Source organism: Tenrec ecaudatus, chromosome 12 (genome assembly GCF_050624435.1).
Source record: "Tenrec ecaudatus isolate mTenEca1 chromosome 12, mTenEca1.hap1, whole genome shotgun sequence".
Taxonomy (NCBI): Eukaryota; Metazoa; Chordata; class Mammalia; order Afrosoricida; family Tenrecidae; genus Tenrec; species Tenrec ecaudatus.
In genome coordinates, this window is record NC_134541.1 from 140,490,145 (window position 1) to 140,504,648 (window position 14,504).

Genomic DNA, 14,504 nt, shown 5'->3' on the forward strand with positions numbered 1-14,504 from the left:
TGGGTCGGAGAGGGGTGGTGCTTGTCTGTGCTGGCCCTGTGGGGGTTCCGCAGTCCTTCCCTGGCTTTTGGGTACACTGCACCTCCAGCCTCAAGGTGAATGGGGGTGAGGGTGCCCGGCACATGGGATGTTGGTGGCAGAATTGTTGTGGGTCCCTGCCAGATCCACCTTTTAGCCCCCAGCTTTAGTCCCCTACTGGCACGGGGACCCATGGATAAACGAAGCAAGTCCAGCATGGTACTGACAGAGGTGTGGCCCTCACTTGCTGCCTGCTGCCTGTATTCGGAATGTGGTCAGTTGGGCCCGTGACTGTTTTGTGAATGTGCTGGTGTGAGGCTCCCTACCCGCTCCCCAGCAGCCGTGACTGCTGGTGTCCTCATCTCCTGGGGGTCAGGGCTTCCATGGCTGCAGGGCATAGGAATCCACTTTCTGGCATGCGCGCATCTCCCCTGCTTTCCTGACCTCACTGATGTTCGAGAGCAGAAACGCCAGGTGCTTGTGTGTGTGCACCAAGGGTGTGCACGTGTGTGTGGGTGTGCAAACAGGTGCATATTATATGTGGGTGTATACAATCACATGCAGGTGCACCTCTGCAGGAGTTCATGCGTGCCTGAGTGTGTATACCTGTGCATACGTGTGCCCCTCTGTGTATCCAACACACTTACTACCCCACAGTCCCAGCCTCTCCCATTGACAGCGCTCAGGGTCAGGGACACCCATGATGTCTTGGGATGCTGACTTTCCCCGCACTTGCCCTCCCACCTGCCCAGAGCTCGGGGGCACAGAGCTCCGCCATCCCCAGGCCCATCCATCTGCAGGAGCAGCCCTGGCGCAGTAGGAACCCCAGTCTAGCACTTGCTCTGCTCTTTCCCCATCTCAATGGCTCTCATGGCCTCATTTCTTGGCACCCCTTCTTGGTGCTTGGGGCCCCAGCAGAGAGAGAAGCCTATGCTGTGCAGACTGGCCCCCAGGGCCACACTTGCTGGACAATGAGTGGACTTCCTTTCAGTGCTGGGCTGATGGAGGCAGGAGAACCTTGAGTTGGGTCCAGCCCAGTAGCAATGGCTGCCTTGCCCACCGTGCCCAGTCCCCTCTCCGAGGGAGGGGGGCCCTGCTGGGAATGACATGTGGACCCTGAGGGGCCTGGGAGAGGGCATTGCAGAGAGAACGGGGTGAGGTACTAAAGAAGGAACAGAGAGGGAGACTCTGCAGAAAGCGGATACACTCTCCCAGAGATGGCATGCTGAGACCGAAGTGCAAACGAGCTAGAATGTGTAGGATCAAACTGATGGGAAAGCAAGTCCTGTTGATCGTCTACAGCTGAGAGAGTTTACCCGAGAAGACACGGAGCCCACACGGGAGAGAATGCGGACACTGGAGGAGCAGCCAGGAGGGCCGGCAGCTGAATATGAGAGCTGGAGAAAGCGAGGCTGGGTGGGTGGTGGGGGGACAAGGCAAGCGGACTCGCCCAGCGATGTTTCTCAGGAGGGGCGATGACTGTCTACATTGTGCTTGAAACCCAGCGGGTCATTAGATGGGTCAGGGAACACGGGACCAGGAGAAGATCCTGCAAGTACCCTGCCCGAGGGGCTCGACAGACCACAGGTTGAAGGACCAGGAGCCAGAGTGGCTCCCTGCTTCTCTCTTGCCAGCAGCACTGTCACCAGACAGCCACGGAGCACTTCCTAAGGGAGCATGGTGCACAGTGGGACAGCACTGCCACCAGACGGCCATGGAGCACTTCCTAGGGAGCACAGGGCATAGTGGGACAGCACTGCCACCAGACGGCCATGGAGCACTTCCTAAGGGAGTATGGTGCACAGTGGGACAGCACTGCCACCAGACAACCATGGAGCACTTCCTAGGGAGCACAGGGCACAGTGGGACAGCACTGCCACCAGACATCCATGGAGCACTTCCTAGGGAGCACAGTGCACCACAGGGCAGCACTGCCACCAGATGGCCACAGAGCACCTCCTAAGGGAGCACGGTGCACAGCGGTGCTTCTGTGCCTGCTGAAGGTCTCAGCAAGACCTGAAGGGAGACCTAAGTATATTTTTGGATGTTTCTGGTCTTGACAGACTGACTCCCCCTCCACCCTCTCTCAGAAAACTGGCGACGATTGTACTCCAGCCAAACAAGGGCTGTGCCGTGAAAGGAGACGCAGACTGTGAGCAGCCGGGGCTTGCTTTATCCCAGGAGGGCCTTGGGCTGGGACCTGGTGAGCACCTGGTGGAGCTGGAGAGCTGGCCCAGGGCTTGCGGGGCTTCCTCAGAAAGGTGAACTGGCAGGGTGTCTCGGAAGATGTGGGCTGTGTGTGCTGTAGCTCCTGACCTTGTGCCTGCGGCCGCGCCCCCTGCCTCTATTCCCACACCCCAATACTCTTCCCATGGTGGAAGTTTGCGACCCGCAGAAAAGGAGAGGAAGCCAGGTCAGTGTCCCTCACACAGGAAGCCAATCAGACAATGTCCACTGCAGGGCAAATGGAAGGTTGGGGGAGAAGTGGAAAGTCTGGGCAGTTGCTGTGCGGGCCCGGTCTGCAGAGGAGCCGCGCGCTTGTGCTGGTCATGTAGGGCCCTGGGGGCCCAGCCGTCAAGCGCTCAGCTGCTCACTGGTCAAACCTACCAGCAGCCCTGCAGGAGAAAGACCTGGAAACCAGCTTCCCACAGAGAAGAGCCGGTGGGCCCTTTGCCCCTGGCACGTGGGGTGGCTGGGTGCTGAAGGCGACTGCCTGGCCACCACCCAGCATCGACAGTGCTGATGGTGCACCCGGGCTCATGGGCAGAGTTCCTGCCTTCCACACCGTAGAGCCAGGTTCTGCTCCTGAGCAGGGCACCTCACACGCAGCCGCACCCGTGGGCCAGGGGAGGCTGGCGTGGTGCTGCGATGCTGCGCAGAGCTTTCAGACTCAGATGCAGAAGGACTTCCAGCCAATGTGACATGGATGGTCTGCACAGCCTCACCACCGCCAGCGAGATGGAGTGCGCCACCTCCAAGCTCCCCAGAGAGACCTGCGGGCCTAGTCCTCTGGGAGGGATCCACACTAATCCTGCACCATCTCTTCACGAAAGCAGGTGAGTCCATTGAAGCCAGCAAGACCCGCATTTCAAAACAAGTAAAACTGCCGACCGGTCCCTCCCGCGAGCGCAGGCGCAGACATCGTCATGAGCACGGATTCCGCAGAACGCCACCGAGCGGCAGACCATGACCCCTGGGGGGTCTTTCAGGAATGCGAGGCTGGTTATGCTCTCAGGTATCCGTGGGTGTGACCCACCACCTCAGCCGCCCAGGGAAAGAAGCATCACATGAAGCAGACGGCAGCACGTGACAGACCCAGGAGCCATTCGAGATAAAGATCCTCAGCCAACTAAGGATAGAAGAGAGCGCCCTCATCCTGATAGAAACAAAACTCCGACACCGACCTGGCTTTGCCCGGCGCACCCGACAGGCAAAACCAGCAAAGTGTCTCAGAAGACACTGCCATCCAGTCCGTGTTGCTCCACAGTGACCCTGTCGGACAGAGGAGAGGCCCTCCGTGGGTTTCCAAGACTGTCCTTCACGGGGATGAACAAGCCCCGGCTTCCTCCCAAGGACATGACCCAGTGGGTCATTTCAAACTGCCCCCCTTGCCATGAGCAGCCCAGCTGTACACAAGTACACGGGCTAACAGAGGCCGCAGCCCCAAGTTCATGAGCCACATGTCTGCCTTACGAAGCTCCAGGGGCTGACAGAGCCAAGACTGGAGAATCAGGCGACCAGCTGCTGGCTCACAGGCTCAGAGGCTGGCAAACCCCAAGAACAGCAGACAGGTCTCTGGCGTGAGTCCCAAGAACTGGCGGTCACATGCTGGTGAGCTGGATGCAGGACGCGGAGTGAAGAACAGCTTTGCCAGAGGGCGCATGTGCATGCACTGACTGCAGGCCACGCTCCCGAGAAAGCTTGCTCTCAACTGATAGTAAGATCACAGCTAACTAGTCCACACAACTGCACAGAGGGCTTAGTTCAACTCACTTTCATGGAACAGTGAATATGCTAGAAGTCCTTCAACTCATGTGGGCTGCCTGGTCCAAAGTCAAGGAAGCAGACAGCCCCATCTTGCTTCAGGCAAGGCGGGCAGAGTCTGCCACAGGCAGCAGACAGCAGGGAGGGTCAGCAGCAGTCAGTAGCTTGGGAGCTTAGCGAAGCAGGCCCCACAGGATCCTCAACTCATGCATGGAGACAAGATCCACCAGCCTGAATTTCAAGCGATGTATGCACCAGCAGCATGGCAAAGCAGGTCTCGAAGGAGCCTCAAGCTCCAGCTACATGATCCAAGGGTTGGCTTGGCCCACAGGTAGTGCAGCATACAAGTTGAGGCAGAGAGCTAGCTAAAGCAGCTGCACGCTGGTCTGATCACCAGGGAGCAAGAGAGACAGGTGGACCTTTCAGAGCCATTTATCTCATTTGTCCTCCATCAAGCTGCAACCTGATTAAACTCTGCCCACACGTTCCCATTGGCCTGGTTGGCACGATAAACTTAACGATCAGAATTATATACTTTTTTTTTTAAAAAAAGGAAGAACTTTGACAATATCCCTGAACATGAGATTGGTACACACATGGAAACAGAAAACAAAAATACACCTCTTCCATTTACTCTCCCCCAAATGAAACACCTAGTGGCACACTCTCAGAAAACTGCAGAGTGCCAGCACAGAAATGGACCCACTGCTGTCGGGCCGTCCTCATGTACAGCAAGCCTGCGGTTTCTGAGGCTCGGTGTCTCTGGAGGCCCACCTTGGAGCAGCTGGTGGTATTGAACCACCTACCTGTGCTTAGCCGCCTAGCACTTACTTAACTCACGGCTCTGCGAGGCTTCTTGCAAACCCCACAAAGGGGAGGCAGGCTGAGCGGCCGGCCGAAGCCCTCCATGCACGTCAAGGTGGTCTGCAGGTGGGATGCAATTCCTGGAGGGATTCCTGAAGGAAGCGCTAGCAGCTTGGTGACACTGTGAATTCTGTTCCCTCCCCGGTCTGGTCCTCGCTTTCTAGGGCCCCCCTGCTCAGAGTTCATAGCTGTCCCCAGGGAAAGACGGGGGTCTAAGCTGCCTTCTCCAGCTTTCCCAGAACTGGAACCCGTGACATCAGTGTTCACGCTCACCAAAGTCAAAGGCCCACCAGCAGATGACCCAGTGGCACAGCAGGAGAAAGCCAACCAGTCCCTGCAGCCACATGGGCACAGGTCAGAGGCACTGTGCTGCAGGGAGAAGCCATCTCAGACTGCTGCTCGTGGTTTTGTCTCACGTTGGTGACATTGTGGAAAAGCTGTGGTCCAAGGGACAGATCCCTGGTTGACAGCTTGGAGAGTGTGGAGGTCCAGTGCTCAGGGTGATGGGACTTTTCCGGGGAGCCCAGGTGGTGCTATGACAGGCACTGGGCTGACATCAGACCCACCAGCTGCTCTGCCCCGTCCCCCAAACCCTGTGTAGACTTGCGAGAAGTCGGATTAACTTGATGGTTTGGGTTTGGAATTGTCCTGGGTCCTGGTTTATGGTGGTCACCATTCAGGTCCGTACACGAGTTCAACTTCTGTGGCTGCACCTCTAGGGGTCCCTGAAAAACTGCACTCAGCTTGCTGAGTTGTGCTAGGCCGGGTTGATGAGAGAAACCAATCCAGAGACACTCATATATGTAACGGAGAGAGCTTTATATCAAGAAGCAATTATGTATCAATAACACATCCCAGCCCAGTCCAGATTAAGTCCATGAGTCCGATATTAGCCCATGAATTCCTCCTCAGACTCACACAGCACATGCAATGATGCCGAATGCAGGAAGATCATAGGCCGGTGGGTGGAAAGTCTTGTGGATCCAGTGGCGGTGGATGCATCTCTGGGGCTCTGGCTGCCATCAGCATGGCTCTATGTGGCTGGTCAACAGGAAGGTGAAGCAGAGAGAGAGGCCTGCCTTTTCTGATGGCAGAATCAAGACTTCCCAGAATCCTCATGAGAAGGCCATGCCCACAAAGAGGGAGCATCAGGCTGTGACCTGATTGACGGGCTAGACTCCACCCCTTCCTCCCTTTATCAAGTTGCTATGAAGTTGTGTAACTGCCAATCATTCTAATGAGCATTTCTCTGGTTACTGACGCAGAAAGGTCATTTTGTTCAGATGTCTTGTTTGCAGGACAGGATGTTTTCCAAACAGTAACTCTGCTTGTCCCCCGCCACCCCTGGGTGCCATCAGACACCCCTCCTCCGCCCTGTGTTTCCTGTTCCCACCCCTCTTCCTCTCCTGACCCTTGGAGTTTTGTCCTTGGGGAATGCTGCCCCCTTGGCCCCAAATGGCCGGGGATTCTAAGGCATGTGGGCAAAAAGTGGGTCTCGGGGGTTATGGCTCCAGGCCAGCAGGGTGTCGAGGGGCCGGTCTTGGACTCCCACCACAGGGGACCCCAGTCACACCCTTTCCAGTGTCGGCTTCTCGGAACTGTGGCCTCTTTATCTGGTTCTTCATTTGTTTTGTGAAACGTGTAATTTTTAGGTCTTTTGGTAGCAAGCCTGGCCTTTCTGCTGGGGTGGGGGTCCCTGTAAGTCAGCACTGACTCCGTGGAGTTGGGTTTGGTTTGGTTGGCGACTGAACTTTTTTTTTCAAGTCTCTCACCTATAAATTCCACAACTTTCAAACCTAGAAAGTGTGTGGCGACTTGGTCGGTGACTGAGTGGTTTGTTTTGTGTCCTGCCCATTTTAAGTTTGATTTCATGCATTGAAAGGTTTCCTCTCCTGGGCCTTGTGTCCGGCGTGGTAGGAGGTGAAGATCGGGGTTCGCCTTTTTCTGGATCACAGACGACTGGCTAGTTGCTGTTTCTCAGCCGGGCCAGTTAGCGTTTGTCCCACTCTTTATTGAATTCCTGAACCTAATAGAAGCTATTCAGGTTTGCTCCGCCTGGACCACCCTCCTTGCCTCCCCCCCCCCCCACAGCCATATTTCTCTGATCTGAGCCATGCTTTCTGTAATTACAGCCTTAAAATGCACCTTACTATCTGCTGCTGTAGAGTCAGAGGGTGTTCTGCTCGTTCTCCGTCATGATTGTTAAGGGTTTTCTTACACAGTCATTGTTCTCAGTGATCGTGGCAATTACTTGGGGTCCAGAAAGATGCATGGAACTATTACTTTGTGTTGGGATTGCGTCTGGGTGGTGTGTTTGTGTGGCTGGGGATTTGCAGCTTTGCTGTGATTATGTTTCGAGGTGGGGGTGACCAAGGGCCTTTCCATGCCCGGTGCAGTGTGGCTGCCCCTTGGCCAGACTCACGTGGGAGGGGCACCTTCCTGGCATAAAGAAGTGGGTGCCAGGTTAAGTCCCCCTGGGTGTTGGGAAGGAGCAAGCCCACCTGGGCCCCAGCTGCTGCTGAGTCAGGTCTGGAGGCCCCAGGACTGGCCCCTCCCACATCTTACTCCACCTGCTGGGACCTGCGTCCCTCTTCGCAGCCCGCAGCCGCCTCAGCTCTCCCTGGTTCTCTGGCTTTTCCAGGGTCTCCCCAGTCGTAAGGTTAGGACCCACCCAGAGGCCCAGTGAGCTGCTTCTGAAGGTCCCAGGCTTGACAAGCTGACAGAGCAGGTCTGGCCTGCACAGGTGGGGTCGCCCTGAGACCCCTGGCAATGTGCTGACCCCCAGACCCTCTTTGTGCAAACATGCTCAATGGTTCCTATCCAGAGCCAGCACTGGGCTCTGTCTGCACCCTCCCAGTGGTGGCTCCTGCGGAGAATCATGCTTCCCTTTCTCAGTAGCTGGGCAGCCTGCAGAGGGCACCCACTGGGGCCGGGGGGACAGGGGGAGAGACTGCAGAGGAGGCTATGAGCCTTGGGAACCTACTCCAGGAGCAGACCCAGTGTGGCCCAGCTGCTCATCAGCCTCCACAGGACTGTGGGGTCACCACAATGTAGAGAGATGGCGAAACGGGTGATGGGATGGAAGGACGGATGGGTGAGTGGAAGGTTGGATGGCAGGGTGGGTGGATGGACAGACGGGTGGAAGGATGATGGGTAGAAAGATGGATGCTGATTGGACGGATGGGTGAGTGGAAGGTTGGATGGCAGGGTGGGTGGGTGGACAGAGAGATGGGTGGAAGAATGATGGGTAGAAAGATGAATACTGATTGGATAGATTGTTGGCTAGGAGGATGGATGGATGTGTGGGTGATGGGGATGCGTTGACAAATGAGAGGATGGGTGGATAAGCAGAAGGAAGGAAGGACGGATGGCTTGGTGGAAGGATGGGTGGGTGTGTGGACAAGTGGGAGGAAGGATGGACGGAGAGCTTGGTGGAAGGATAGGTGGATGTGTGACAGATGGGAGGTGTGGTGCATAAGAGGAAAGATGGATGGGTAAACAGAAGCATGCCTGGCTTGGTAGAAGGATGGCTGGATGTGGGGACAAGTGGGAGGATGGGTAGATAAGCGAGAGGAAGCACTCCCCAAGCATCTGGGCTTGTCCGAGCCTTGTGCTGAGGGGTCTTCCATCAGTAGAGCAGGGTGTGGGGTCCTGCAGTACGCCGTCCCTCCCTGGGTGGGGCTGGGTCTTCACGGAGGGGCCTCTGAGCTGAGAAGGATGAGGCTCCATTCTTGGCCTCCCTTCCCCTCTCTCCCAGCTCCCAGGCAGGACAGGGCCAGATCCTGGCGAGTCTTGTCATTGTTTTCCTCCAGCTTACAGGGAAAGTCGCAAAGTGACTTCCTTTGCACGTGACGAGGTCGTGACTGTGCCCGTGTGCCCCACTCCCCCAAGTTCCTGCCCCTCCCACCGCCTCACCTGGGCTGTGGGTCTTGTCCGATTGGCTGCTCTAAGGCGCTCACTCCCTCGAAGTATGTTTCACGGCCACTGTCTAGTAAGGAGTCCTGGACCACCCGGGGGCTGCTGCCTGCGAGGTCAGCAGTCCAGCAGAGGGAGAGCGGTGAGCGTGTGTTCCAGTACTGTCTGAACGTGCCGCAGAGGCCACAGGGACAGTTAGCCTCTGTCCGGGGGGTCATTGTGAGTCGGAATCGCCTTGACAGGAGTGGGTGTTTGGTTTGGTTGGTCAGTTGGGTGAAGACAGTCCCTGGGAGGGTATCTCAGGGCCAGGTCTTTGGGGTCCCCAGTCTCTGTCAGACTTGGACCCTGGCCTTTCCTGTGACTTGATTTCCTGCAGTTTCTTCCTGCTTGGTCTGGAGCCCTCCGCTATGACCTCCCTCAGAATAGTCAGCCGGCACCAGCTCCTCTTCTGGTCGCAGGTTCTGGAAGCGGGGCTTCACCTGGTCCCCCAGCCCTGCTCCTCTTCTCCCTGCTGTGCTCTGCACGGTGGGGAATGGGGGTGGGGGTCACTCATCCCCAGGCCCCAGCATGCATCTCAGCTGTGAGCTGCTCTCAGGGCAAACACAGTGACTTGTGGTGTTTTCATGGCTGGTTTTGGAAGTTGGTTGCCAGACCTGTCTTCCCGGTCAGTCTCACTGCTTACGTCACAACAGCACAAGGTGTGTGTGTGTGTGTGTGTGTGTGTGTGTGTGTGTGTGTGTGTGTGATCCCACAAACGGAACACTGGCCCAGCCTGTCACCCACGCCGTCCCCCTCTACCTGGGTGCCCCTTGGGATCCACGCACTTCCCAGAAGTTAACCTGGCTGCCCACTACTTCCATGGCCTCTTGTGTGGCTGCTGGACACCATCCTAGCAGGCTAGGTCTCCTGAAGAACCAGGGTCTGGGGAGGCACAGATGACCAGGGGCCATGATGGACCAGGGTCTGGGGAGGGACAGATGACCAGGGGCCCAGATGGACCAGGGTCTGGGGAGGGACAGATGAGGAAGGAGCACCCCCTGGGCTCACTCTCAAAGTGGGACCGCCTGGCCTGGCCAGACACGGGGATCTGGATGGGGGCACCCTTGGTGGCCCTCTGGGTGGGCATGCTGAAGAAAGCTGGTAGAACAAGGCTAAGGCCCTGTCTCCAGGTTTCAGGGGGGGTCGTCCCCCTCAGATATGACACCCCCAGGCGTGGGACCCTCCTACCCCACAGTCTGGGTGGGCTGTAATTGCCAGTGTGGGGCGACAAGCTGCTGTCTGCGTGAGGCGCTAATAACATGGGGGAGCCGACTGAAAGCACCCCGACCGAGGTGGCGGTGCCTGCAAGGAAGCTGAGCCTTCATCTGCCTCTAGTTCCGGGGCCAGCGCCAGTCTCTGGCCCAGCAGGGAGTAGGCCTCACAATGGAGCCCTTGTCTCAGCGCCCCACCCCTGCAGAGGCCACCTAGGGGCACTGGCACAGCCAGGGATGCTGGAGGGCCCTGCCTGAGTGAGTCTCTCTCAGAGGGCGGGTGGGTGGGTGGCTGAGAGGGGCCTGGGCGTGGGGCCCTGGCTGATGCAGCTGTCAGCCAGTCTCTGCTGAGACTCAGAACAGGAAGGTGGCCCCCAGGAGCAGGCCATCTGCTAAGTGGGGCTTCTCACTGCCCACCAAGAGCAGGCCCTGTGTGCTAAGCCAGGCTCCCCTCGGCCGGCTGACTCCCTCCTCTGTGGTTCCGTCTGTCCATTCTTCTCACTTGCTCCCCCCCATGCAGCACTCACCTCACAGAGCTTCCACGACTGCTAATAAAATGACATCAATATTTGATGCCTAATTATTAAATATTTAAAAATGTAAAACTGCAAGAGTTTAGAAGGGAGCAGGGCATGAATAATGCAGGCTGGCAGCCCAGCTCTGGGCCCAGGCTGAGCCCACTTTCCCTGTGCTGGCCCGAGCTGAGCCTCTTGGAGCTGCCCTCCACAGGATGGTCACACCCACACACCCAGGCCTGCCTCAGAGCGTGCTCTCCCGAGGTACTCCTGTGCCGGTGGGCAGGTGTCCCCTCGCCCACGTGGAGGTGGGTAGGTGCTCTCAGCCCTCAGTCACCAAAGGCTCCTAGGGGCCTGGTCTTAGCAAGTTTCTGGTCCTGCCCACATGCAGCTGCCCACCATCCTGCTGACCCTGGTCTGTGCCTACTGTCACTTCTGGATACCCTGAGCGTGTGTGCCCCCACAGAAGTTTGCTGACCCTCACCACACCCCCTGGGTCCGTGGGACCTCCCCAGATGCTCGCTCAGGCCAGCTCTCGCCCCACATTTCACCCGGACCCGCCTGTCCTGAGTGACCACAGTGCCTGTGGCTGCCAGGGCGGCCCCTCGTGACCACACTCACGGAGGTGTCACTCTCATTGGTGCCAAAGGGGCAGCCCGTGTGACAGTCTAGAACTGTCCCGAGGTGGAAACCAGCCTTCCGGCTCATGTCCAAGTGCTTAGCCTCTGTACCGCTGGGGCTCAGTCCAAGGGGGCCGCCCGTGGACCCCATTAGAACAGGCTGCCCATGGCTTCCCCTGGGCACACCCTTACACCCTGAGAGCTCACGGCTCCTGCAGAGCAGGTGTGTTTATGGGTGTGTAGGGTGTGTGTTTGTGTGTGTGTGTGTGTCTGTGTGTGTAGATGGGGGTGTGGGTGTGTGGGGAGATTTGCCACTGAATGCGTCGCCTCTGCGCCACCAGGGGAATTCCTCTTATCAAGGTGACCAGTGGCTGCGAACTGTTGACCTTTGGTTAGCAGCTGGGTGCTTTAACCAGGGAGACACCAAGGCTCTGTGGGAGAAGGAGAGCAGCTGAGTGGATGCAGAGATAGACAGACAGACACATGTGAAAAATCCCAGGCTGGGCTTCCAGGAATCTGGGAGTGAGGTGCGGGGCTAGGTCTCTGCGCTGCATCCCCCACAATATGCCAGCAGTCTGAGGAAGCACATAGAGCCACAGCACCTGTGTCCTGTGCGCTGAGAACCCGCACTGTCCCTGCACCCCACCTCCAGGCAGATGCCCTCACGCCTTGCAGCAAACCTGTTGGTCCGGTCCCAAAAGAAAAGTGGAGAGAGCTGCAGACCTTTGGAGCCAGCAGAGTCACGGTGACAGGCCCTGTCCCTCAGCCCTCAGTGCTCGGCTCTCCTCACACCCAGTGGATGAACCCCTGAGAGGATCCTGTGGAAACATAGACGATGGTGCTCGGGGGCCGGAGGAGAGAATCTGTCATGGGGAACGTCAACATACGGGCAACAGAGGGGACGTCCCCACCAACACAGAGCCCCAAAGCAGGGTGCACACAGATGCAGCCTCGCAGGCAGGGGCTACAGCCTCCAAAGCCCGGGAACTGGGATGGCCTGGATGCCCGAGGGAGCCTTTCCTCTCACCAGGAATCCTGTCTCCAGCAGAGTGGCCAGCCGCATGAGACAGAGGGCAGGCATCCAGCCATCATTCACTCTGACTTGTGGCTGCTCACCGTGTGACAGCAGAGGTGACGCAGGGTCTGACAGGCCACCGTTCCGCCGGGGCCAGATCACCAAGCTCCCACGGAGTTTCTGTGTGTGAACCAACAGCTTTCCAGTTAGCAGCAGAGTGCTTAACCACTGTGCCACCAAGGATCCCTGTTTCAGATCTGAGAGCTTAAAAAAGTCTCAGGAAACTCCCAAAGGATGCACCCCCTCCAGTGGGAGAACCAGAGGAGAGAGAGAGATGGGGCTCTAGGATACATGAGGGAAGTGAAGGGGGGCACAGTAGGATGGAGAAGCCAGCAGCTTCTTGGGGGGCCCTAGGTAAGGTGGAGCCCCGCTCATGGTCAGGCCTGACCATTGGAGACAGACTGGGTGGGGACATCCTGGCCCTGGAAGCCCTGAGAGACTCAGGCCCACTCTGCTCTGCTCTTGGCTAGTCTGGCCAGGTCCTCTGAATCCCTACGCTCCGCCCCATGGACTGAGAACCTCCACCCTGCCCCAGCGGGGCCATGCTGCTGAGACCTGCCCCTGAGAGGCCCTGCCAGGCGCTCATTGAGGGTGAGCACCCCAAACCTCAGGAGCCCTGAATCCAGGCCACACTCCGCTCCCCACCTCCTGCTTCCCAGGGCTGTCACCGCTCCCCTTCACATTCCTTTCTGTGCGTCACACAGTCACAGCTCCAGACGTCTGTGTCACCTTCCCAGGGCTCATCTCAATCTGATGCAACCCCCTGCCCCATATGTGGGAACCCTCGCAGTGTGGATGAGGCAGGATTGGGAGCAGTGATGCTCATGAGCGGGGCGCCCTCTGTAGGATTAGGTGGTATCTTGTCAGGGACCCTCAGTCCCACCCAGGAAGAGCTGGGAGCAGAGCGGAGCGTGTCCCTGGGGCGCAGTCCCTGTGCTGAAACCTTCCCAGGCCTGGGGAAGATCCCCAAAGGTCCTCTTCCCAGAAACTAGGGTTTGCAAGGCTGTGACCTCCCGGAAGCAGGTCCCCAGGCCTGTCCCCCAAGATGGCCTTCAGGCCGTTGTGCCTGTGAGCCGAGGGGCTGGGAGGTGTCCACTGCACAGCTGGACTCTAGCCCCTGCGGCTGGTGTGGGACAGCCAGGAGACGGAAGTTCAGAGGTAATGTTACTTGCTCAGACACAGCCAAGACCTGGCTCAGGTCAGCGTCTGAATTCCCCACCCCCTGCCTTTTCCACTGTCACAGCAGCCGCACTGGACTTTGTGCCCAGTTCCGAGCTCCTTCACCTCGGGCCCTGGTGTCACCAGGAGTGGACCTGGCTGGGCACTGGTGACGCAGGGTCTGCAGAGTTGAGAGGGGGCAGGAGGGGAGGAAAGGAGGTCTAGTGGGGCAGATGCAGACCTGGTGTTAGGACCTCAAGCCAGAGGGCAGCTGTGGTGGCCGCAGGCCCAGCCCCCCCACCATCCCTGGCTGACACTCAGCTCCAGCAGCCCCAGAGGCTTTTGGCTCACACACGGCCCATGCCAGCCACTTCTGCTTTCAAGGGCGAGATTAATGACACTTCCTGGAGCAGCTGAGAAGGTCACAAGGGGGACTGCGTGGGAAGAGTGCTCGGGGAGGCCTCCATCAGGCCTCATCTCTGCCATGTGCAGGCTGAGCTCGAGCGTGTGTGTGCCCACTCCTGAGTGCATGTACGTGGAAGTGTGTGAGTACATGTGTGTCAGGGCATGCATATGCACAGGTATGCATGGTACGTGCATGTGTGTGAGTGTGCGCCGTGTGTGAGTGCATGTATGTCAAGACATGCATATGTAGAGGTATGCTTATATACATGCATGTGTCTGGGCATGTGCATATTGCATGCGTATGCTCATGGGTGCTTGTGTGCACATATGTGAGTGCATATATGTGAGCTTGGGCATAGGCTAGGGACAGACCTCCCCATCCCCCTGTGGGACCCAGTTTCTCTGGTCTAAGGTGAGGGAGTTATGTGTTGAGCAGCCTGGCTCTCAGCCAACTGGCCATTGGTGGGCCTCGGTGGGGGGGGGCGGGGAGTGAGGGAGCAGGTGGTCCAGGTGAGGTGGGTGACATTTCTGAAGCTGAAGCATGTCCTGAAGCCACAGGGACCCCAGGTATCACCTATCACAGGCTGGGGCCTGCTCTGCGTGTCAGAGTGCCCGCTCCACTCCCTTGGGGCCAGCAGGTCCATGCCAGTGTGCAGTGAGAGCGGACATGCCAGCTGGGCCTGCAGGGCCTTGTCCTTTA

General features: G+C 58.0%; 1 protein-coding gene across 1 annotated transcript in view; it reads left to right on the forward strand.

Moving 5' to 3' along the window:
* MAD1L1 (mitotic arrest deficient 1 like 1) overlaps positions 1-14,504 on the forward strand; it is a 144,806-nt gene that overhangs the window by 105,016 nt on the left and 25,286 nt on the right. The window lies entirely within an intron of this gene.